Below are 25,299 nucleotides of genomic sequence, written 5' to 3'. Positions count from 1 at the left end.
CCTGTAGTTCACCAAAATTATGCCATCCGGTGGCCACGTCCTGGCCACGTAAGAGGAGCACACTGCAGGCCGTTTCTGGAGCTGCTGGTAATTGCCTCATTTACAATAACATGTTCCATAGTATATCACTCCCTTGCTTCATGCATGTATTTTTGCCTGATTTATGATTGTCTGCTCCTCAGTGAGTGAGTCGAATGTAACAGCTTTTGTTATTTCCCTACTTTTGCAATTGGTTGGCCTAGAAGACTCATAGCGCTGTTTCCTTTCTCTTATTGTTTTCTTCCAGTAGTTGAAGTGGAGACCGAAGTGGGGGAGGGGAGTGGGAGAGCAAGTCTTCCTCCCAGGACACAGTCAGCTTAATATCTCTAGTCTAGAAATTCTGCATAGGAATGATGATACAGGTAGTCAGCTAACTCAAATCCCTTTAAGCACTAAGAATCCAGGAGAAAATCCAAAGGCAACTCTCTCTTCAGCCCAGATGGAATGTGCCCCACCACTGAATTAGTGAACAAACAATCCACATCTTAAGAGCCTGGCAAGAATTTGACTGGAATACTAAACTTCTGATAAAAACAGGCATTTTCTGACCACCTCAGGAACGTCGAGTCGGTTATGAAAATGAAGATGGATTTGGAAGGGAAAAGGTTCTGCTGTTTTTGACGCTGAAAAATAGATATCTGGAAGGGGAGAGACAGGAGAAAGGGTTATAAGAAGACTTGCCAGCCACTTAACAGCAGCCAGTGCAGGAGAGCGACTAGAAAGCTAAACATCCAGATGGAGGTTCCCAGGCCACTGGGATTATAACATTCCCTCTGCCAAGTGCTTGAGAAAGGCAGGCCAGCAAAATTAAAGCAGGAACAAAAACGAAGGCTGGTTCTGGAAGGCTGCAAGTCATACCAGTGAACCCCAGAGAAAATGCATTTCTGGGAGCTGGGGTGCCCTGAGGAGGAGCAAGCAATATACTTCGCGCTCTAGTTATGGAGGCCTTGGGGTATGTAAGGCTCTGTTCAAAAGTCTGGATTGTACATTTCCATGGCGTAAAAGTCCAAGTAAGTTTGAAACTCGGAATGATAGTGGGTCCAGTTACACACCATACATCCCACTAGCCTGCGTGCTCTTAGCCACTAGAAAGTTTTAATATAATTCAGTCTTCATAAACCGTAAAGAATCTTATTTTGGGGTTTTCCATACCACACAGCATCCAACATTAATATATCTCAACATCCGAAGTGAAATACAAATTTTATTATAGACAAGATTTTTATAATTGAAAATTATTTCATATCAGATAACTCATTTACTTTACGACCGACTGTGATTTTTTGGAAATCATTGTGCATTCAAAATTCTCACTAAGTGAGAAAATACAAGCTACTGATTGTTTTCAAGTTGGAGTGAAATTGTGCAAATATTAAATGTAATGATTGGTGAATAGGAGTATAAGATTTCTATAGGCATTTGGTTAAACATTTATTAATTTTGAATTTCCATCTTCTTTTTGTATTTTAGAGACAATAACCCTTTATTAGGTCTCCAGCATTTTCATGGGTCCTTGAATAGCTCACAGGCTCTTGTCACTGTGTCTATAGTGCCAGTTGGATAAGGCAGCTGTTTCCAGCTGAGCCCATCACAAGGAAGATAGTTGCTAAACCAGTTTATTTAGACAGTTGGGTGCAATTTGGAAGGAAAGTTTTTGAAAGATGTGAACAAGTGATCTTGTCTTCAGTTTTACAATGATACGTTGATTCTATAATTTACTTAATTGTATTCCCAACAGAAGGAAAAGGAAGGAGTTGAATGTCTTCTGATTACCGGACAGACAGATTTCTACCCTAAGAAGCACTTGGAAATTCTGGGCACTTACTTGTCAAGGCAAGAAAGGTGCTTATTTATTTGCACTCAGCCTTGTTCCACAAAGGAGGTTGTGTGCCACAAATATACCTGTGATGCTCTGAGGGAAGTGTTATTCTTTTATACCTCCTTAGAGGTAGGGCAGGTCTTTGTTCGGAAAGTTCTTTGAAAAGCCACCTGGGAATGAAGTGGGGATTCCGGGGCCTGAATGTCGACTGACGCCCAGGTCTCCGAAATGGCGGGGGGTGGGGTGATTGTGCGCTCCTTTACCTAACAGAAGGGTGAGAAATAGGAGATTCCTATAGGAACATCCAGGTAGGAGGGAACAGGTTCCAAGAGAGCTGGATCTGGTAAGGGTGACTTAACATGGTGGAGAGTTTAGAGAGCAGATGGGTTTAAATAGAACTGCCAAGTGGTTTGTGGTGAGCATGAAAAGAAGGACAAAGGGAATTGGAAATCTAAGTTACTCACATAACAGGGGTAATAAATCAGAAGAAACATTCCCGAAAAGGGACACAGAATGCTGAGGAATCTAGCGAAAATTAAGCTGGGAATAGTCCTGGCATAAGTTTTATAAGATCCCCAAGTGATTAATTATAAGTCCTTTAAGAAGATGAGTAATGTGAGTCGCCTAGCTTAGTCTTAGGCATAGTGTAGGACCCAGGAGGTTAGTTCCCTTTTCTCCCCTCCTTGGAGGCATCTGTCAACCTCATTCTAAAGGACTGATATACTGTTCTTCAAGGTTCTATTCTAAACTCTCTTTCCCTCTGAATTTCATTCTCTCTCACCATACTCTCCTCTGCCCAATTTTCCTTTCTCTTAATGGTTAATTAATTTTATCGATGATTTTGCTAAGCCATTTTCAATTTTTCATTCTTCTTATTCTTCATATCCAGTCAGTTGATAAATACTATTAATATTACCTGGGAAATGTGTCTGACTTCATATTAGTTTCCTGTAGCTGTACTAACAAATCACTACAAACTTTGTGGCTTAAAACACAAATTTATTATCTTACAGTTCTGGAGGTGAAAAGTCCAAAATGGGTCTCACTGGGCTAAGTCAATGTGTCAGCAAGATTGCATTCCTTCTGGAGGCTCTAGAGAAGCGTCTGCTTCTTTGCCTTTCTAGCTTCTGGAGGCTGCACGAGTGTTTGGCTTATGGCCTCTTACCCCATGTTCAAAGACAGCAGGGCAGCATCTTCTCTCTGATCTCTGCTTCCATCCTTGCATTTTCTCTCCGACTCTGATCCTCCTGGCTCCCTCATATAAGGAATCTTGTGTTTAGATTGGGCCCACCCTGATAATTCAGAGTAATCTACCCATCTCAAGATCTGTAATCACATCTGCAGAGTCCCCTTTGCCATATAAGGTAACACATACATAGGTTCTGGGGATTTAGGGCATAGACATCTCTGGAAGGCCATTATTTAGCCTACCACACATATCCTTGACCATTTCCCTCTATCTTGTTACCATCAGATTTGCCTTACCTCATGCCTGGATTATTATAATGCTACCTCTAACTGTAGAACTTCACCCCTCCAATCCAGTATACCCACTGTTTCCCACTGTCGTCCTATAGCTGGCATCTGGCCACACCTTTCTCTTTCTCAGAGCTACTCGATGGCTCCTCACTGTATACAGAAGAAATCCCCCAATTCTTAGATGTTGAAGGCGGCCTTACCTTTTGTATTTCCCACTTTCTACTCCTCACACAGTTCAAGCACGCATTCCATATACCAGTTCTACTCACTATTCTTTCAGCATGTCCTGAACTTCCTCAAGTATTTCCTTCTGCTTTTACTGTTCCTTCCAGGTTCAATTTTCTTCCATTTCCCTACCTTGTCAGCTAAAGCTCAAATAATCAATCAGTCAGTCAGGACTCAAATCAAATATCCCCTCTTCTCTGACACCTAGATCCTTTCACCACCTCTAGATCCTTTTTACCACCTCTTTTCCTTCCAAAGACCTCTGTATACATTATTATAATGATATGGCTGTCTGTCTCCCCAGACTGTGAGGCTGTCAAGGGCAGGCACTGTGACTTGGTGATTTTTTGAGACCTCATAGCACAACACAAAGTGTTCATTGGAAAAAAGGAACAGATAATCTGTTTTATGAAATGTTGGAGAGTTTTCTTTAAGGGATAGCCAAAGGAGTTACAGCAATGCCCTTAAAAATCATTTTTAGAGGAATATTGTGATTCAGATACAAAAGTTTTGCACGTTTGATGTGCTCAGTTTGCTGGCTGGAGGAAATTTTCTCCGTTTTCTGAACCGTACCCTCTCAGGGAGGTTTAGCATTCTCCGAAAGGTCCCTCAGGTCTTTCCCAATCCTTTCCCCCCCAGGAGAGTTTCACATCTGCTTTGTCATTTGTGGGCCTCAGATATGGTGCCAAGGGGTCCTGTTCTCCAACAGACACTTCTGTTCAACTCTGTCTGCAGTGAATGACCCCTCTCAGTTCCTTATCCAGTATTTAACTCCCCGTTTCTGAGCTGTATTGAAGGTGAGGAAGGCCCATCTGATCTCCCAAGGGGCTCAGTGCCAGCAGAGTAATTAGCTAGGCTTCCTGCCAGTTCTGAGCTTTGATCTGGAAACCCATAACCTTCAGTTTCAATATGGTGGTAGAAGAAGGTGCTGGGCTGAAGAAGAATGCGCGTGGCTCTTCTTTCAAAACTGTACAAACATTACCCCAGACAGGTTGAGAATGGGACTACACAAAGTGTTGTTGAAAAAAGAAGAGATTTATTGGTTCATTTTACTAATCGGACTCTGACAATGTGTTAGTGGCTTCACAGAAAATTTAAACTAAGGAAGCCTGTATTCAAAGGCGATAAGGCAGATACAGTTATTGAATTGTGAACGGCATTTCTCTGGGCACAGGAAGGCTCCATGTGAACAGATATGCTTCTGTTAGGATGTTTGTGACTGTAGGGAACGTGGCATCAGGAAAAGCCAACTGCAGTTTTTCCATCCTAAAAAAAAAAAAAAATCAGGGAGGAGAAGCAACATGGTATGACACGTAAAAGGCACATTTGACCAGAAGACACATTCTGGTTTCGTGGCCACTAGCTTAAATACAAAAGATTTCTGTTGGAGTGAGGTTTGAAAGCCTGACCAGAAATAAAGCAGCCTCAGAAAGCTGTCTGCCTGTGTGAAGTACTTTGCTGGTACCAGCATGGAATGTGGCCGCTGCATTTGGTATCCAGCCGAGAGCTATAGATTTTTTACTACTACTCTTGGAGAGAGAGTTTGGCAAATATCCTTTAAGAGGTATGCTCAGAAGATTGGCCAGAGAGGCATGTGGGACCCAAAGGATGTCACCGCACTTCCTTAACGCTGTTCCTTCGTGGAGCTTTGACTGTAGCTTTTCAACTTGAGAGTGAATCATAATGGAATTGCAAAGTGGTCTCATTATGTTAGATGCATCGAAACGACCTATAATGTATGACAATGGGGATGTTGGGGAGGGGGTGTTAGTGGTGGCTGGCAGCAGGCTTGACCCACGTGCAGTTAATGAAGGCAGCGGTCTCTGTGGGTGACTGACGGGGATTCTGGGGATTCTGACCCTGTCTTAAAAATACCTACCCTGCTGGCCTGTCATGATGCTTTTATCTCAGCCTTTAAATACCTGCTGGCCAAGGCTTAGAGGACTGTAACAACCAATAAAATGCCAAGGCTGCTGGAATGCATCACACATTCAACTGTATTAGCACCTGAGAGAATTCCCTTCAAACTTGTCTCTCTCCCATGTTCCTTGTCTGTTCCTGCCATGACCACCATCCATGATGTCTCTCATCGCCTCACCACACACATCTAATTAGGAAGGGAGTCTTGTCACTCCTAGCTCTGGGTTGATGTCTCTGCATCCAGTGTGCTGCCCTGATCATCTCTTGCTTGTATCAGTGCAGTGGGCTTGGGTCTTTTGCCAGGGCCACTGGACGAGCCTTCTTCACACCACCTCCACTTGCCTTTCTAAAATAAGGCTCTCATCTTGTCACCATCCCCCTTAAAACCATTCCACAACTCTTCAGTGATCACAGGATTGTCCAAGCGTGTATCTTGACAGCAAAGACCCTTCACTGGACCCTTCCCACCACCTTTCTCTGCTCCCTGGATTCCCACCATGTGGGAAACACTCAGCTTTTACCTGATTATAAAAGCAGCATCTTTTAAAACTTTACTTTATCGTATGTGTTCTTGCCCCTCTACCTAGAATGAACTTTCCCTTCATCGTCTTATCTTTTCAAACCCAGAACGTATGTTAGTGCTATTTCTGCAACTCTTCTAGACCAGACTTAGCTGGTACCCTTTCTGCTCAAAATAATTTGTACGTAACTTCACCAAAGCACTTTCCATACTGTTAGTAACTTTCTCCCTACTTTCTCAAAGATATGAATAATGTAGCATTCATCTCTAGGTCTTCAGTGCCTGACAGTGTCTAGAACAAGAAATCTAAATTAAAAAGTTCACTACAGTAAATGGGCTGTTCTTGGGAATTTGTACATATGATCAGTTGCCCATGTAAAGAGCTATGTTGGTGAAGTTCTATGACAAACTAAAAAGCAAGGGAAAAGAATCTTCATTTGTACAACTTTTTCTCCTTTTTTTTTTTTTTAAATACCATTCCCCTCATTTTCTCTTAGGAAAGGCTTATGCAGTCTGTTGCCTCCATCTTTAATGACAAAACAAACATTAATGGAGTACCTGCTTTATCACAGACACTTTGGGGGATGCATGTGTCAGGAAATAAGATGGGCCAGGTCTCTGCTTTCATGGGACTTGTAATCTAGGTTGGGCAAGATAGACATTAAATTCACAAATATGAGAATAAGATCATTTCAGATAGGGATAAGTGCTATATAGAGAATTAAAACAGGGCGACATCGGAGCAATTTGCTGAAAGGCTCCTTTGGATCGGTGTTATCACATGTCTCAGAGAAGCTGTCATTAAGCAAAAAGTGAATGACAAGAAGGGAAGAAGATTGTAACCCTGTGAAGACATGTGGGTGAGGACAGGTGAGGTGGGAAGCATCGAGGGCAAAGACAGCTGCAGCTCGTGCAGAAACCCCGAGAGAGAGAGAGCAAGATGGATACGTTTAGGAAGAGAAGAAGGCCCCGGTGGCGGAAGAAAGACATGTAGGGGGAAAAGGTAGTATATGAGCTTTTTTTTTTTTTTTTTTTGCGGTACGCGGGCCTCTCACTGCTGTGGCCTGTCCCGTTGCGGAGCACAGGCTGCGGACGCGCAGGCTCAGCGGCCATGGCTCCCGGGCCCAGCTGCTCCGCGGCATGTGGGATCCTCCTGGACCGGGGCACGAACCCGCGTCCCCTGCATCGGCAGGCGGACTTTCAACCACTGCACCACCAGGGAAGCCCAGTATACGAGCTTTGAGAGGTGGGCAAGCACAGATGGTGCAGAGCAGGCAGAGGCTGTTTTCTTGTCACCACAGGAAGCCTTTGGAGGGCTTTCAGCAGGAGAGCAGCTCCTTTGTAAGGCTGGAGACCCAGGCCCTGTGGAAGTGGCGTCCAGCATGGCTCTCAAAGGTTTCCTGATGGTATCTAGAGAGTGAATGTGCACCTCCCTGCTCCCCGGCTCACCTCCATCTCTGTCTTGATTTCTCTTCTGTTCCCATTTGTCTCTTTCTTACTGCTCTTGAGGACTCTGGTACGTAGTTCAAAGCACCAAGCACATGATGTCTCTTTTCCCTTGTTATATCTAAAATTTTATGTTCTACCCTCTGCTATATCCTATTTATCATCTGGTGGACTTTATGCTCCAGGAAAATGCAGTAGAATTTTCCTGTAGCTTTGCAGTCTCCTGGTATACCGTACACATATCCTAATTTGAGAAGCATTAGGATACAGAACAGATTGACTTAATTTGAGTGATTTGGATTAGGTCCAACATGGAGTGGGCATGCTTGCCTGTGAGCCTCCACTGAGGACCCGGCAGGGAATCCAGGTAGAGAGAAGTTTTGCCAGTGAGCTGGGTAGAGGAAGCAACACAGGACCAAAGAGTTGTTGAAATGGGGAGTGAGAAGGTTCCAGTGGCAAACTTTAATTACTCCCTTCACTTACTTTATCTATCCAGAGGGCACCTGTGTGCTCCTATCAGAAGGTAAGTTCCACAAGCAGGGACCTTGCCTGATCTCTTGATCTGTTCACTGCTATATCCTCAGTGCCTAGAGCTCCATTCCTTATGGAGTGTATGAATGAATGATGAAATGATTGAATGAGTGTGGAAATTAGCCAGGCCTGCAGCCATTGCACTGATCTGAGACTCCTCCAGAAGAAGACCAGGAAAAATGTGCCACCAATGAAGATATCACCTAGAAATGATCTTGGGATTTTACTGACATTTAGAGAGGGTGTTTGAGAAGGAGGAGGTGGGAAAGAGAAAAAAGGGGAAAATCCATGGAATTAAAACTGCATAGGCCAAAAAAAAATAAAAGAGAGAGAAAGAAAAAGAAAATTAGAAAAAGAGAAACAACAGGTATAGTTTTAAAATAAGTATAAAATTGAACAGGGATTATAACATATTTAATCAGACTATAAAAGTCTTTCATAATTACTGAGATGACAAAGAAGCCCCTTGAAAGGAAGTTTATGCAGCACCGCTCCAATCAGGTTCAGATCCTTTTGGGATCGCTTGAGTGATAACTGTGTGGGTGTTACTCCCTGTAGATTATCATTTTCTTTCTGAATTCATTTCCTTCAGTAGAAATGAGAGCCTGCGTCGCTCACAGGGCATTCTTGTGTGATGTGTGGGTTTTCCTATCTGAGAGCTCATAGAACCACAGGGCTAGTAGTTAAAAGTCACAGGAGGCTCAGCCTGGCCCTAGGTAGGAAGACTCCATCATCATCTAGAATGGGAGGCCGGAAGATGCCCGGGCAGGGAGTGCCCGGGGCACTCTTTTCAGCAGGTTGTATTGGTGTCATCATCATGTCCAAATGGTAGGACCTGTTCCTTTGCATTCGTCAAGTCTCAGCTCAAATGCTGTCTTCCCTCTCTACTTCCCCCAAGACTTCCTTCTCTTTTTTCCCCACTGAACTTAGTATGTATCTACAGTCTATTAATTATATTTAATTATAATACAGATAGCTCAGTTACTAAGCATGCATTATGTGCCACACAGTTTATTCGTATATTCACTTGCCCCATCATTCATTCATGAGCTACTGAACACCTTTCAACCTAAGGCACTGTGCTGGGTAAATCCTCGGGCCACCACGATAGTGAGACACGGCGGCTGCTTTTAGGAAGCTTAGCGCGTAGTGGGGAGAAAAAGGTTTAAATACCCTTTGATGAGTGGCTACTATATTTTAGTTACTATGCTGGGTACTTTACCTGCATTGTCTCTAATTGCATAACAATCCTGTAAAATGAGAACCGAGAAGCAGACACTCAGAGAGTAAACTCATTTGGTTGCCTCAAGGCCACATGATTAGGAAATGATAGAGCTGAGATTGTACCTCGGGTCTATTAGGTTCCCAGCTAACTTTTTTTTCCCCTAAATTACATTCCTATTATTCTTTGCTTGTCAATTATTCTTTGCTTCTCCCCGTAAATGGCAGCTGTAGCTCTCTGCCCCCTTCCCCTTATTATTACGCTATAAGATCTACATGTTAGGGAGCATATCTCTTTATCACTGTTTTCTGCCAGAGGGTTTAGGATTTTGTAGGTGCACAGTTGAGGATTTGTTGAAAGGGTGCTTGCACACATGAATGAAATTGCTCCCCACACTAAGCTTCAGGTCCCATCCTTCAAAGTGATCTGCCCTCAGTCAGCTCAGCTCTCTTTCCTAGCTCCGGGCATCTATTACCGGTATCCATCAGGGTCCAGCCAGTTATTTGAAGCAGGAAATACCTTAACACAGAAATTGGAGGCTTGCACATCCATGAGAAGGTCTGGGAGCCAGGGCTAGGAGGGAACTGCTGGTGCTCCGGAAATCTAAGCGTGTAGGAAGCAGAGGAGAGCTATGGCAGCCTCAAAGTGATTTTTGATAGGACACTGAGACCTCAAGTCACTGGGGCCTCAGTTGCTGCTGGAGAGAGGAGGCTTCTCCTCTTTGCTTTCCAAACCCCGAGTGGGAACCTTTCCTTGGAAACGTCTAACCCCAAATCCTGGTGGTAGAGAATTCTGGGAACTATAGTTCCCAGGGGAGAGAGCAAGAGGAGGCGAGGAGGCTTCTGAGTTCACAGTCTGACTCTTGTTAAACTCAGGTTCATTTTCTCTTTGCTGCTTGATGAAGTTTCTCACTGTGAGCCCCGGCACCACGGTCTCTCTCACGCAACGCTCCCAGAAGTCAGCGTGGATTCTCATTGCCACGCTAACACTGGCAACATTCGAACTTTCGCCAGAAACAGAAGGAGATCCATCTCTAACCAGAACAAGGGAATTCTTCTTTTTTGTTTGTTCTTTTCTAACAGAGACTAAATTATGAGGTCTAAATCTGGGTAGAGCTTTCAAATAGAGCCCTGACCAGTGCTGAATCGACTTGAGGAATGATGAAGGGCTGGCTTCTCTCTCGTGGCAGCTGTGAGCTTGGTCAGCCCTTTGCAAAGTAGGAGGAAATTTAATGAACCCAAATAAGACATGATCCTTTGTGGCTATAAAAGTTACACTTTGAAAAAGCTCAGCTGGTCAAGAGCCACTTGAAAATGATGTTACTGCTGGGGAACTCTGTCAAAAGTCCACTCCTCTGGGTGAGTTTCCTTCTCTTTGAGGGAAAACAAAGAGAGGTTTTACAAGCTAGAGAAGGGTCATTTTGCCATTTGAAAGAGCACATTCAAAAACTGAGGCCCAGTGCGTTTGGGAGACATCCATAGTCAGTACCTGTTTATTTGTCCAGCTTTACACCATGTAAGTGATGCAGAATCCTTTCCGCCTCTAATAATACCTCCACCGTGGCCCTGAGTTAATGGAAAGCTGGAACGGCCAAGTGAGAGCCGGCGCTCAGATTAACCACTGTGGGTCAGACAAGTCCACAGCTGCGGTTGCGGAGGGAGGTGAGCGGGTGGAGGGAGGGAGAGCAGAGGAAGCCCTTCCTAAAATATTTTTGCCTAGTCAACGGATTGAATGCATGGTATTTTACCACCAAATTCATCAACTGGAGGATTTTCTAAAGGATCTGGGGAAACAACCACCTAATTCAAATTCTATAGCTTCTAATTGTACAAGCAGCACATTTTAGAACCCTTTTGTGCCAAGGAGTCTTCATGCATAGAGCACTTCGTCTGCTTATACAGTAGGCAACGGGGCTTAAATAGCGTAATTATTATGTGTTTCTAGTGTGCCTCAAATTTTGATTCAGTCAGAATCCCTGAATCTGACAGCCTATAATCAAACAAAGGGAGTGCTCTGGAAGCAAGGGATTAACAGAGGGGAATTAAACTGTCGTTTTGAAACAGCTTAGACCCATATGAAAGCCCGTTTAGGAGTCTCTCCATAAATATCCCTTTTGTTTTGTCTAATTGCAGGTTTGAATGTATCAGACTCATCAATGGGATTAGGGTTAATAGATGTTTGGTCACGCAGAACATGCAGAGGAGGAATCTGATACACACACACACAAAAATTGCACTTAATGAGCTTAGCAAATGTTTGCCATATTTTTAATGAACCCTAGGGCTATCATTTAGAAATGCTTAGCAACTGCTTTTCCATCCTTGAAAATAGAGCAACTGAAGGACGTTAACACTATGTACACCCGTAAATAAGAGGAGCTATTTAAAGACACCAGCCAGGAGGAGGGAATGATGACATTTTTCTGTCTGAGAGCCAATGATACTTAACACTCTGGGTGTGGGTTCCATGTGTGACAACATAGTTGGGAGGTTCAAGTTTCCCCAAAGGGCACCACAGAGTGTGAGGGTTTTGCAAAGAGTCGTATAACCATTTTCTTTTTTTAAGCGAAACCTGTTTAGGATCAAATCTCCCAGCCTCCTCCCCCAGCCCTGCTTTTGTTTTTCACACCTTCCTGCTGCCCTTTCCAAGTATCTGTGGAGAGGCTTTTGAAATTGGAGGTTATATGTTGCTGCTGCTTCCCTAGGTCCAAGTCCGCCAGGCCACGAGGCAGGCCTCTCCCCAGCTCAGCCGAGCAGGGCCAGATCGGCAGGCTCTCGGGATTGATTACTCAGAAGATTGAATGATCCATCTTGAGAGCCCATGGGATTTGGCTCCGAAAGCAGTGCAGTCGGCAGTAATGGGGACTTATTGAAGTAGGCCATGTGGCTTGTGCTCTCAGAGCACAGACTGGGCCTAAAAGAATCAGGTTTTCCTTGGGGAAGGTTAGATTTGATAGACAGAGCACAAAATGCAAGTCCAGTGGATTATGGTTAGAGCAAATGAAGGATGACTTAGATCCTTCGTTTTCATAGAGCTAATTGATTTCAAGGACTTCTTGCCATCTCCTCTAGCCCTGCCTCTAAAGGAGGCCAAAAGAGACACCACTCCATCAAAAAACAAAAAAAACTAAGCACAACCATTTTTCAGGTCTGCTTGAAAATGAACACTCCTGCAACAGCAGCTGATTTTGGTGTTGAACTACGGGATCATAATTCTTCTTAGGCTAGAACTAAGAAAAGGCCCTTTCTCGTATTGTACAGGAGCTCTGTAAAGTGTACAAAATTATGAAGTCTTCTTTGGAGAGAGTAGAATAAAGGACCTCAGTGTCATGAGGGAAAAGGGCTTGTTTATTTTGTTCTTGTTGTTCTTATGGTGGTGGTGGTGAGGGTGGTGGTGGCCATGCGTATGTCTGTGTGTTTACGTGTTTTGCCAGTCATTTGTCATCAAGTGCTCCTTGCCCTCAAGCGACTATTAGAATGCCTGGTTTGATGAATGAAGCTAGAGATATTACCAAAGGCTTTATGGCTTTGTGGCTTAAAAACATTGTCAGTAATAAGCAATTTTTCTTTTAGAAGTGTCTAAATTCTTGGCATCCAAGCCAGTGGATCAGATGAGTTCCAAAAATATCATTTGTTAAATGGCTCCCTTAGGTCATAGGTCCAAAACCCATACACCTACAGAATCTAGATTGGAAGTATAATTGAATGAATCTAGGTAGATGAATTATTAAGGAGTTGTAGGAACTGCAGAAAACTGAAAACCACACATGTCCCATCTGAAGTGAGTAGGGGCTATTTGGCTGAATGGTCTCACCTTTAAACTCATGATCCAGCCCTGACTCAGGCCTCTCCACTGCCTCCTGGGTTTCTGGACTTTAGCTTGATTTTGACCTTGACAGCAGTGATTCACTGACTCTATCTTATCTTTTGGCTGTAAGACACCAACTTGCATTTTCTCTCAAGTCCTCTGAGCTCCATCCTAGACCGAAGTCTCTCAGGTGAATAGGAGAGTGAGTGAATGAATGAATGAATGGTCTACATTTGTTTAGCACTAGTATATGTGAGTCTTTTCCTCCTTCCCTCCTCCCTTCCTTCCTGGGTATATAAAGATAAGCGAGGAATAGACTCTTGGCCTTGTAGATACTACATAATCTAGAGGGAGTGGGGCACAAACGTTTGCACAAACAGTTGTCACACGATGAGAAGTGCTCTGGCTATGACACACTCAGAGCTCATGGGGAGAATAAAGAAGAGATCCCCTGAGTCTCACCAGGCAGTCAGGGAAAGCCTCACAGACCACTATGTGTGTGTTAAATTGTGTGTAGGTGTGTTCCAGGTGGCAATGTTGAAAAGAATACTGTATATAAAAGGGCAGCACGTGCAAAGACACAAGGGTGTGAGAATATGGCTTGCTTGGAAAGTAACAAACACAGATGCAGATTGAGGGAGCTGTAGGTAAGAAGCTAGAGAGGTGGACGTGAATCAGAGCCTAAAGCTTGGACTTGATCTTACAGATTCTGGAGGACCACTGAAGGATTTTCAATACTCATGTTGTATCCAGGAGTTACCTAGCTCTTCAGGAGAAATCCAGCTTCAAATGATTCTTTAGCTTCCAAACTCCATATTAAAAGAAGAGAAGCTCTTCTCAGAACATTTGTGTGTGTGCATTTCTCAATATTAGATTTTTAAAGGCATATTAGGGTGAAAACCCCAAACTGCTGAAAATAATTTAGTCAGTATCCCAGGATCTAGTCTCCAAGGGAATAATCTGGGGTTCCTTCATTGAATAGTTGGGCACCTACAGATCTCTTCCAGTTCACTTGTAGAAGATAATGCTTAAGCTCTTTTTTTTTTTGTACCCGTCTATTCCTTTTACAAAGAGATGCTCAAGCATCTGACCAGGCAAAACCCTCTGGCCGTCTTTCTGGATGTTTCACTTTTCTGGGACAGTGTTTGACTACTAAATGGATACCAATTCGTCTAGGAGAATGCCTTTACTTTTGTCATTTCCCAAATTACTTTTTAGAAGTGTCCAGTTGTCCTGCCAATGCAAATAGATCCAATAAGCCTTTATGAACACCTGCTAGGGACATGGCAGCATGCTCTGGAAGGTGGCATTACAGTGGCTATCATCACCTTCTTTTCTTAAAAAGTTAATAATCTCTCAGAATCATTGATGGGACTACTTTATAAAAAGTAGGGTGAACTTTTGGGGGGAAAAGCCAGATTTTTACATAAAATAAAAGGAAATGCCTTGGTTATTTGTGACGTTTCGGTTTTAAAATCAGAGATTTTCTTAGCTCAGACACAAAAGGTCTAATGAGTATTTTCTCATTAAGAAAACAAAAACAAAAAAACAGCTAAAAGTTGCAAATGCAAAATATCGATCAAAAAGCCTCTTTAGGAATGGAGTGAGGAAGGGCTGAGTAGAATTCTTAGGTTAATCTGTTTAGGCTTAGGTTAGCCTCTTCAAGGTCTAGAATAACCCATGCTTATAAACTTCATAAATTAAACTATCACTATGTATCGATAGCTTTGAGTGCCTCAGAGACTTAATAAACAATTTTAACACAAGGCCAGCATTATGGGGGGGGGGGGGAAGCTAGTTTAACCACTGTGCCTATCTTCCAGAGGACTTAGGTCTGTTATAAACATGATACAATCAAGAAAGTCCAACATTTAAAAACCTGGCATTCTTATTAATTTGATCTATTCTAGAGTTTAAGACTGATTTTTTTTAATTTAAAAAATGTATTTTAAATTGTGGTAAAATACACATAACATAAAATTTACTATTTTAACCATTTTTAAAATCAGTACATGACTGATTTGCCTTGAAATGAGGGAAACAGCTTGTCCCAAACTGTCCTTTGGAGGAGGTACTCTTTAAATGTTTGTATTTAGGTTAGAAAATGGAAAAAATCCTTTTCCCGGTAAAGTCGGGAGAGGGCAAGATTGGAACTTTATAGTAGAAAATAACACGTTAGCTTAAGAGGGTCAGAACAAAAGCCCAGAGGCCAGAAGGCTTGGGTTCTAGAATGTGGGCCCGTTGTGAACCCGCGAAGGGAGTGGGAGCGAAGGTTTACAGCTGACTGGTTTGGTATGCCTCTAGCTGATCTATGGCCGCTGATCTGTTTGGGTCTTTTCATGGGTGGGGGGCAATATTTGGGTTATTCATTCTGACAGGAGGCTAGATGCTATTTCCATCTGCCTTGGAGTATTTGAGGAGATAAGTGTCTGCCACATCCTGATAAATGGCTTCTGTGGTTCATTGCCAGAGAAACTGAGTTATGGCTCCTATATTTCATTTCAGAGGAAACTTCAGCCACCCGAAGTATGCACTGCAGGCCTCCATTTGACCAGAACAGCAAAGTGTTTTTCTGTTTAAAGGACAAGGTTTGCACAGTAGCACCTGAGGGTGACTGGAAGGTAGTGGATAAATGGAAAGACTTCGTAAGTTAGGCTAGTAAATCAAGTGTGGTCAGTTCAAAATACAAAAAAGGGTCCAGGGAACGAAACCTAATGCTTCTATGTCCTGGCTGAGTTTAAAGTCATCTTTACATCAGCACTCACATACTTAGTCAGGTATAATTGTTCTAGAGCATGTGATCTTTAAGAATAACAAAGCGGGGGGATACATTTCAATGTTATTCATAGTATCACAAGGTATTTATTTTTATAAGAAATATGAAAGAGATGCTTTTTGGGGACACGTATACCAATTATATGTATCAGTGGATTGAATGAAAATTTATTCTAGATACCAACTGAATTTCAGATACCAAATGGCAAGGAGATTATAATTGTAAATAGACTTGTCATAATCTAGTATTATACAGAGGCATATATATAGTCTGTATTCATCACTTCCTGATATGTGGATACCTACACATGTTGAATGGCTTATACTGATGGGGTGGGGTCTCTGTTGCGTGGAAGGAGGGGAAATGTAGCCCAAGGAATGTGTGAAATCAGTACTTCCTGGGGGAAGATTTGGTGGTCACCAAGACCTTTGGGGAAAGAGACGAAATTAGGAGAGAGGACCAGAGCTTTTTTGCATTCTTTTTAGCACAAAAGTAAGATGAGCCAAGAGCTCACTTGGGATCTAATCACGTTACGCCAAGTCCATATGTGACAAACTGTGTCTCTTCTGGAGAGGTACAGTTGCATCTTTGAACTGGATTTACATTGCCTGGATTGTGGCGACGATTCCTCAGGATTTAAATTTTTGGATTTTGAATACTGTAACTTGCAGCCAAAATACATTAAGAGTAATATCGCTTTACATCTTTCCTATGAATTAGTACAGATTTGAAAAAGAACCTCTAAGTATGCGGCGACAGTAGTTTAACAGAATGTGCTGTAACTTCTCCAGTTGCTGCTAGTTTCAGGAGCCAATTTGCAACATCCTTGCTATTCTTTTGGGTTCCATTATTTTGAAGTTCTTTTCTCATCTGCTCATGAGATCACAAGGATAGACACCTGTAGTCATTTAGCTTTGTCTGTATTTGACAATTTGTACATGTAAATGATCACATTACGTCAAATACAAACGTATCTCACCATGGCCTTTCAGAAGCACAAACTTAAAAAAATATTTTTTTCTTATTTTACATAGAGGTGAGTTTAGGAATATCCCTTCTCTAATTCCTGTTTTGCCTACCGTAAGGCCAGTGATGCATCAGAAATCACAGTAAGTATTTATAAAAGGAGCAAATAGGATCCATTAGATTTTACACCGCTGTTTTTTAAAAAGTGTAGAGTTTCTCACCATCCATTTAAATGAGACTTTGATTTAATAACTCACCAGGGTTTGGATAAAATTTCAATTGAGTAATGCTACTATAGAAGCTGGAGCCAGGCCAACATGATTTGAGTGTCAGGGGACCACACCTAATTATTGTGACCTGACCGGAGATATGAAGCCTTGTCTTTTTAAACCAGCTAAACTGAAGGGGGAAACATGCCAAGGAGAGGGTATGCCAGTTTGGCCTTACATGCCCTAAACTTGCTGTCTAGGTTGATTCAGTGGGAAGAACATGGGCTTTGTAGACAAACCTCAGATTGAATTCTGGCTGTTGCATTTATAACCTTGAGGCCTTGAGCATTTTACTTAACCTCTCTGAGTCTCAGTTTCCCTTCCCATACAACAGGGGTTATATCTCCCCTGCACTGCTGTTTGTAAAAATGAAATGAAATAAAATAACTCATGTCTGATCGCTAGGCCAGCACATGGTGGCTACTCCCGAACCATCCATTCCTTTGCTCCTTTTTCTTGCTGAGCATGTCAAATTAATGATGGGCAATGCGTTTTGCAAGCTATTGAAAATAGCTACTTCTACATAATGATGCTGAAATTCACTAGATCTTTAATGCTGGGAATAAAAATGTTCATGAAAGTTACAGAGGAGGGGGGCATGAGTTAGAGCAGGATCTTTTCTTATAACATTCTTCTCATTTTTCTCCCTTTTAGACAAGAGAAGGAAATATCATTAGCCCATAGAAAAGAAATTTGTTCTGATTTCCCTCCCTCTCTCTTATTTTATTTTATTTATTTTAATGTAATCTAATTTAATCCAATTTAATTTAATTTTATTTTAATTTTTTGGCAGAATAGAGAACTTCAATCAGAGCTTTAGAGAACACAACAAATTTGCCATCTTCGTTCTCTTCCCAGAGAATACCTCGGGGTTCATATGGGCAAATCTCCTCTCTGATGACGATCTTCTGTAAATCGGGGAGAGGGATGCAGTTGCGCTGGTCAGCATGTAAAATAACATGCCGTCCATATAGAACGCAGTGTGCAAAGTACCAGTGTCACTTGACATTCAAGGCACTTTAACACCTGTTTCCATAGCTACACTGTAATCCAGACATGTGAGAGGCAGGCCTGCCTCTGCCGGGCCTGTCATCTCAGGGAAATAAATTAAGAAAGCTGATGACAAGGCCTGGATTATACAATTTCTTTGAAGTACAAAGTAGGCCTGAAATCTAACCAGGAACGAACAGAGTTCAGACAAAATGGATAAAATCCATTTCCGGTAACCTTTTTAAGAAAATTTGAATGCAGCCTCCTTTCTACATTTTGTTCCCCAACTCCCAGAAGCAGCATCATATGTTACACCTGGCAGTGGTATTTGTGGCACCATATTTTTCTTATTTTTAAGAGGTGATACCATATTTTTTTAAATGGAAGTTTGGAAAAAATAAACAGATGGGAAGATACTGGTGGAGCGGGGCATGGTGGAGAGGGAAAAAGAGAGAAAGATGGAGTTAGGCAAGTGCTAAAGGGCAAAGCTTTGGTACCAGACACTGAGTTATTTGCATATTCACAATATGTTTCTGGCTGAGAACACGTTTTTCTGGAGTTCTGTATGTATTTCTAGGTCTCTATATTTATCCATGTCTCTGGCTACATATGTAAGGCTAAGTTTAGAGTTGGTGTGTTTGCTGGATGCTTTGCAGTGGTACTTGAAGAATTCCATGTTAAACAGGCACGAGCAGCAGACGTGAGCTGCTCTCACGTGGGAGGGGACATGGCAGAGGGAGGTGGAGGCTGGGGCTCAGTTCCTTGGCACAGTGGCCAGCGATAGGGCCTTTCAACGTTATTTTCATCAAGTGTTTCCGAGCCAGTTCATTTATTTTTGGATTCCTCTTCATTCCAGACAAAAGCAGTTTGATAATAAAATCAGACAATGCTGCATGGGAACAACTACCCTCCTCCGAAAGACCCTTACCCAGCTTTTTTTTTTTTTTTTTTACCTCATATGTTAGTGAAATTCGGGGTTGGGTGATCCTAGTAGAAAATCAAGTAATGTCTGTTTGCCTGAGTCCTGTTTATTACCTAATTTATTTTGGTAAATAAGTGGGGGAGAAAGTTGTTTCTGAGGGGATTCAGGTAAGGAGAGAGTGAGTCAGAAGAAGGGATGACATTGCCAAGAGAATAGATCTTAAATGTTCTCACCACACACACACACACACACACACACACACACACACACACACAAAATGGTAATTACTTGATGTGATGCAGGTGTTAATTGATGCTATTGTGGTAATCATTTTACAATATATAAGTGTATCAAATCAACACATTGTACACCTTAAACTTACACAATATTATATGTCAATTATATCTCAACAAAGCTGGGGAAAAAAAGAAGGGATTACTACAGGGCTACGTGCTCTCCCAGGGATGTGGCCACTAGCCATCACGGGAATGTGCTTGTCGTTAGTTGGTTTACTTTTGTGCCCTTTTCTTAGTGTTCATGCCACCCACACCATTCAGACTCCCTGGACCAGGTGACACTGATGACTTAGCCTGCTTATTATTTCTAGCATCATCTAGAAAATTTACCTTTGGGACAGTAAAGTAAAACATTTTTATTAAATCATGCACAACATTAAGTATCCCCTTTTTGTGATGTTTTAAATCCAGTATTTTATTTAAAACTGCTTTACAAAGGAAAATATGCCAGTGGGTTTGCTTCCTATTCGGTGAATTTATCTCTTTTTCCAAATTGAAAAACAAAAGATGAAAATTATGAAGTAAAATTACAAACACATGAAAAGTAAAGAAACTCATCTGATATTATTGGCCTGAGGGGTTATGTGTGTGTACTCAAGCGTGTGCCACCACATCAAAGTAATCATGGTGGCAGAGCATGTGCCTGGGGTCCCCAAGACCACCCCCAGTTTTGATGATTTGCTAGGAGGACTCAGCATATAGTCATACTCTTGGTTGTGATTTATTACAGTGAAAGAATACAAGACAATATCAATAAAGAGAAAAGGCACCTAAGGCAAAGTCTGGAGGAGACCAGATGCAAGCTTCCAAGAGTCCTTTCCCAGTAGGTCACATGGATGTGCTTGATTCCCCCAGCAGCTCTGTAAAATGTTGTCTTCCAGGAAGCACATTGGAGACTCAGAACACTTAGAAGTGCCCCAGGTTTTTCTTGGGGACTGGTCATGAAGGCATCCTTCTCCCACACGTACCTAAATACCAGACTCCTGGAAGGAAAGCAGGTGTTAGCATAAACCATGTTATTTGCACAAAGAGTTTAGAGACACTGGTTCATTTTTATTCGTTAGTATGGTAGGAATTCTCCCTGAATCCAAGTTCACAGACACCAGCCCTTGCAAGCAGGCCTTTAGGGTAGCTGTCTCAGGCCTGCTGTAACTCTTTTTTTGTGCAGTTAGGCAGAGAGGCTCTAATGATAGACTTTCCTGGCAGCCTTCAGTTCTCAGGAAGAACGGGTGCTGCGTTACAAGGCCATGGACTGCCACAGGGTCAGCTGTGCAAGGAGGGATGGATGATCCCATAGGAGAAGCTGGGGTGGGTGGGGTTGACTGGTCCAGAGAGGGAGGACTCAGCAGAGTCAGGGTCTGCAACCAGCAGGAGTAAGGGCGAGGCCAAGCTGCCTGGGGAATTCCATCCAGAGCATTTCTCACAGCAAAAGAATGGACCACAGACAATACCAGAGGCCGGTAGGAGGCAAAATGACCAGGAAGAGAAGAGCGATCCCTCCAGCAGGCAAATAGCCAAGGACCAGCACAAGCCCAAAGAACTCTGTTCCCTCAGCGTCAGGGGAACACGTGAGGCCCCCTCTCTCTCTCCATATACTCAGATGCTCTTTGGAAGATAAACAGAGGAATGGAAAGAGGCTGAACATTGCCTAGTGGATTGTTCAGGTCACGGGTCATTGCTTTAAGCCAGACTGCATGTTGAATACATTTTTTCCCTGCTCACCAGTGGGTAGGCATTTGGGGAACAAGCCAGATTAGAGACTGAATAATAAAATTACACTTTTGCCTACATCCGCATTGTAGTATGAATTAAACGCTGTGCCTTTATTACTCTAGTAATTTTTCTTTAATTTATGAGAAAAGGTATTATTTTATAGTCTGAGGTCGTTTACTGTTTCATTACCCCAAAACTTTTTTCTGCTTTTAGGTATCTTCTAAAAATAAGAATATGTTGCCTCCAGATAATGGTGTTTTCCAATGGGCTCAAGATTCTAAATCTAAGATGGATGCCAAATACAAAGCTCTTTCAAGGCCAGCTAAAGTACAATATGTGATAGTCTTTAAAGATGGCGGCCGGCAATCCCTTGTCTCCCTATGTGGGCGAGCTGATTCATCCATTAACAAGGGACGCCCATCTCCTTAAATCTGGGCTGATCCCTCTGATTCCTTTGATCATGCAGCAAAAATCACATAATACCAGTTCTGGGCTTATTAGCCTTTATGAAGCCTGACATTTTCCTCTTTTTCTTTATGGAAACCTGCTGCCATGTAAGAAATGCAGCCACCCCCATACCTCTACGCGGTGAATCTATCCAGTTAGATATGTGGCGAGGCCACAGGGAGGAGCCCTGAGAAGCCCCACCAACAGTAATAAGCGAGGCCCCAGACCTAGAACCGCAGTTGTACCGTCCAGCTCATTCTCAGTCATTCTCAGTCATTCTCAGACATTCTCATTTATGTCACCCCAGCTAAGACCCCAGATATCCTGAAGCTGAGACACTCTTGCTGTGCAAGTTCCTGATCTACAGATTCAGCAACAAATGAAATAGTTGTTGTTTGAAGTCACGAAATCTGGGGGCAGTCTGTTTTGCAGCAATAGATAACTGGAACACATTGTAAGTTAGCATTTTAGGTACTGCCCGAACTAAAAACGTAATAATCTTCAAACAAATAAATACAAACATTCCTTGTCACCTACACGAAATGGTTTTAACTCGGACTTTTGGAGTCAAATGATCCTCCAAATAGCCTTCAAGTCATTTTGACATTAAAATCTTCTGTGGCTTTTGACAGTACAGATTTAGGTACATCAGAATTACTGTCTGTTTCATCAGGTAGGAAGTAGAAAACAGAGTTAATTCTGTTATTCAGGTATCATCACCAATAGCATTACCCTTGCTTACAGCTTTTTGCCTGAGGAAACATTTTTTACTTTTTATGATAGAATTTTTCAAAAATATCTCAAAGTAGGAAATTCAGACAACACAGCCCCCATGTATCCTTCGGCCAATTTCAGCAATTATCAGCATCCTGCCATTTTCTTGTGAAGAATGAATCTTATGACCATCTTTTCTCACAAGCAGCTTCCGTTCTGGGCACTGTTATCTGACCTGCGTGACAGAGACTGGAGGACGTGGAAGAGAAGGTGAGGTGGGGAGTAGGTGAGAAGGAGGAAAGTGTCATTCCATTGAAAACTGGAGAATCTCTCCTATTCACATCCTGTTTCCATTCTCTTTAATCAGAGGACTTATTTTCCACTTAGCACCTAGGTTAGTACATGGAGGAATACTGCCTCCAAAATTGAAATAAAGTGGTTTGCCGTACTAAATTCCTAGCAATGGCCATGGGTCAGGCTTTAATAAGTGCCTCTGATATAAACACTTCCAGAAACCATTTTCTAAAAGGGCGTCCTCCTGCAGAAAGGTTTAAACAAAACTTAAACAAGATTTCAAACATAGATTTACAATAGTTTCATGACAAAACTACGCCTTAAAATGTTTCAGGAGTTGCTGTGGGTTTTCGACTGGGAACATGGTGTGTGTTATACATTAGCTGTTTAATGTGTTCAGTTGTTGAATCCAAAATTGCTTGGAACGTTTAAACGTTGGCAGCCATGAAAACAAACACTAGTTCACGTTCCCAGGGCCTAAAAGAAATCAAAACAAACTTAATAGAAGTCAGGCTTAATCATTTTTCTTCATACGACTAATAAAGTTGTGAAAAACCGAGCTTCAGTTTTACATCTAAGCGGTCATCTTCATAATTGCATCTGGGTTACAAATGTAATGCTGTGTTTCTTCTCCATAGTTGTAAAATGAAAACTGAACTTTTATGTATTCTGTGGCCTGTATCATGTGACCACAGTGGGCTTAATGAGAATCAGGCAGTGGGCCAAAAGGAAAGTTAATCCTGTCTGTCTCTCCCCTTCCTTTTTGGGAATCTGTGTTAACAGTTGTATTTGTTTGGGGGTCAGAGTTTTCTCTGGAAGTTTATGGATGCGTGGAGATGTAGTGGGACAGAATGAAAGAGCAGAAAATTGGGTGACTATAAGTAGGTAAGATCAGAATTTGCTGACAGAAGGCTGGTCAGCATTTTGGCAGGTCTAATAGTTTTGGAAAGCTTTTGCAAGGCTGAGCTGATTTGGTTTGCTACTAAAACTGTGTTGGACGCTGAGTGTTTAGATGCAGGTCATAACTATTTTATAGGTATTTCGTACTGAGGTAAAAGGCTTATATTTATCATAATGTTGCTTTACGAAGGTTGTTCTTTGAAGGATTTGATTCTCCTGCGAACACAAACAGGGCCATGAGATACATCAGCACACTTAGGTGCCCCATTTCCTAACAGTGGTGTGAAAGGGCACCACACTCAAAGGGGGTGATGTAGGTTTGTGACTAACTTCACTCTCGCAAGGCCTGTTGCTAAGTAGCTAAATATACTTATATTCATTCTGCAGTGTCCAATATCTTTCTTGCTTTATGTGCAAACTGGGGATAATAAAATCTTTACCTTCTACCTGATAAGATTGTTTTGTTGTTTTCATTTTTATTGAAGTATAGTTGATTTACAATGTTGTGTTAGTTTCAGGTGTACAGCAAAGTGAATCAGTTATACATATACATATATCCACTCTTTATTTTTTGGATTCTTTTCCCGTATAGGCCGTTACAGAGTATTGAGTAGAGTTCCCTGCGCAGTATAGCAGGTTCTTATTTGTTATCTATTTAATATACAGTAGTGTGTGTATGTCAGTCCCAGCCTCCCAATTTATCCCTCCCCCCTCCCTTTATCCGCTAGTAACCATAAGTTTGTTTTCTACATCCGTGACTCTCCTTCTGTTTTGACAATAAGTTCATTTGTACCCTTTTTTTTTCCCTACCCGATAAAAAATGAAAAGACATTAGTTAGTGGCTTGAAAGTAAAGTATGAAGGCCTAATCGTCGACATCAGTGTTACTTAGTGAGTGCCTACCTCATGCAGAGCGGAGCCTGCAGAAGAGAAGTTTCAGAAAAACATTCCAGGTATTGCTACTAATATAAACAAGATTGTAATCCTTAAATAAGTCATTTGTTCCTGAGACTGGGAAGTTAGACAAAAGTGTAATAAACACATGGACTTTATCATTATTTTTTTCCTTGCTGTTGGCTTTCACTGCTAGATCGACAGGTACTTGATCTTAATTCAAAGCATACGTATGCCTCGTGCGCAAACCTACACATGTACACACATATGCACACTGGATTTCTAGTGACTGGTGGATCTGCTCACACTAAACACAATCTAGATGGGCATTGCTGATGCAAAGAGTTAGAGTTCTATAAAAGACTGAGATCTACCGGGGAAACGCATCACTCTAAGAACTTACGCAAACCTTCTGCTTCTGTTTTCCATTACTGCATAATGAACCACCCCAAACTTGGATAGCCTAAGACAATAAGCGTTTTATTGCTTATGATTCTGTGAGTGAGGAACTATGGTGGGGTCAGTGGGGACTGGCTCACTTCTGCTTCGCATAGAGTCAACTGGGCAGCTCAGCTGGGCTCGAGGATCCAAGAAAGCCTTACTCACGTGTGTGGGATTTGCTGCTGGCTCTTGGCTGGGGCCCTTCCGTCTGCTCCATACTGATTCTGTCTCCACATGGTTTCTCATGCTCGGGACTCTCTCTTCATGCGGCCTGTCCTGCAGGAGGAGACAGGACTTCTTCACGTGATGGCTGGCTTCCAAGGGGCAAAAGAGAAGCTGCAAGATCTCTTAAGGCCTAGGCCCAGAACCCACAGCAGCCGTGACCTTCCTCCTGACTTCTTGCTGTATGAGAAAAATAAACTCCTGAATGCTTGAACTATTCTGATGGGGTATTCTTTTCTGTGGTTGAGTAATTCCTTTTGGCTGCAGTGCTAAATGCTGGCTTATCTGGGCATTGAGCCTTCCACCCTTTCCTCCTTTGTTGTTAGCGTCAAGCACAAAAGCTTTCCTGAGGCAGCCAGGAATATCACTGTCTGGATTACTGTTTCAAATAAGAAGAGGAGGCATTTCACCATTTTGTTTGCTTTGTTTTGGGTTAACTCCTTGTTGA

At 42.3% G+C, this 25,299-nt stretch overlaps 1 long non-coding RNA gene across 1 annotated transcript in view; it reads left to right on the top strand.

The window, feature by feature from the left end:
* Positions 1-25,010, top strand: part of LOC137227025 (uncharacterized) — a 57,087-nt gene extending 32,077 nt beyond the window's left edge. The window contains exons 2-3 of the long non-coding RNA XR_010944655.1: positions 22,310-22,371; positions 24,912-25,010. This is a non-coding gene — a long non-coding RNA (uncharacterized lncRNA). The remainder of the gene's footprint in view (positions 1-22,309; positions 22,372-24,911) is intronic.
* The last annotated feature ends 289 nt before the right edge of the window (positions 25,011-25,299 follow it).

The sequence above is a fragment of the Pseudorca crassidens genome, chromosome 7, assembly GCF_039906515.1.
Source record: "Pseudorca crassidens isolate mPseCra1 chromosome 7, mPseCra1.hap1, whole genome shotgun sequence".
NCBI classification, from domain to species: Eukaryota; Metazoa; Chordata; class Mammalia; order Artiodactyla; family Delphinidae; genus Pseudorca; species Pseudorca crassidens.
Note: the sequence above shows the minus strand (reverse complement) of the source record. Positions and strands in the feature narration are given on the sequence as shown.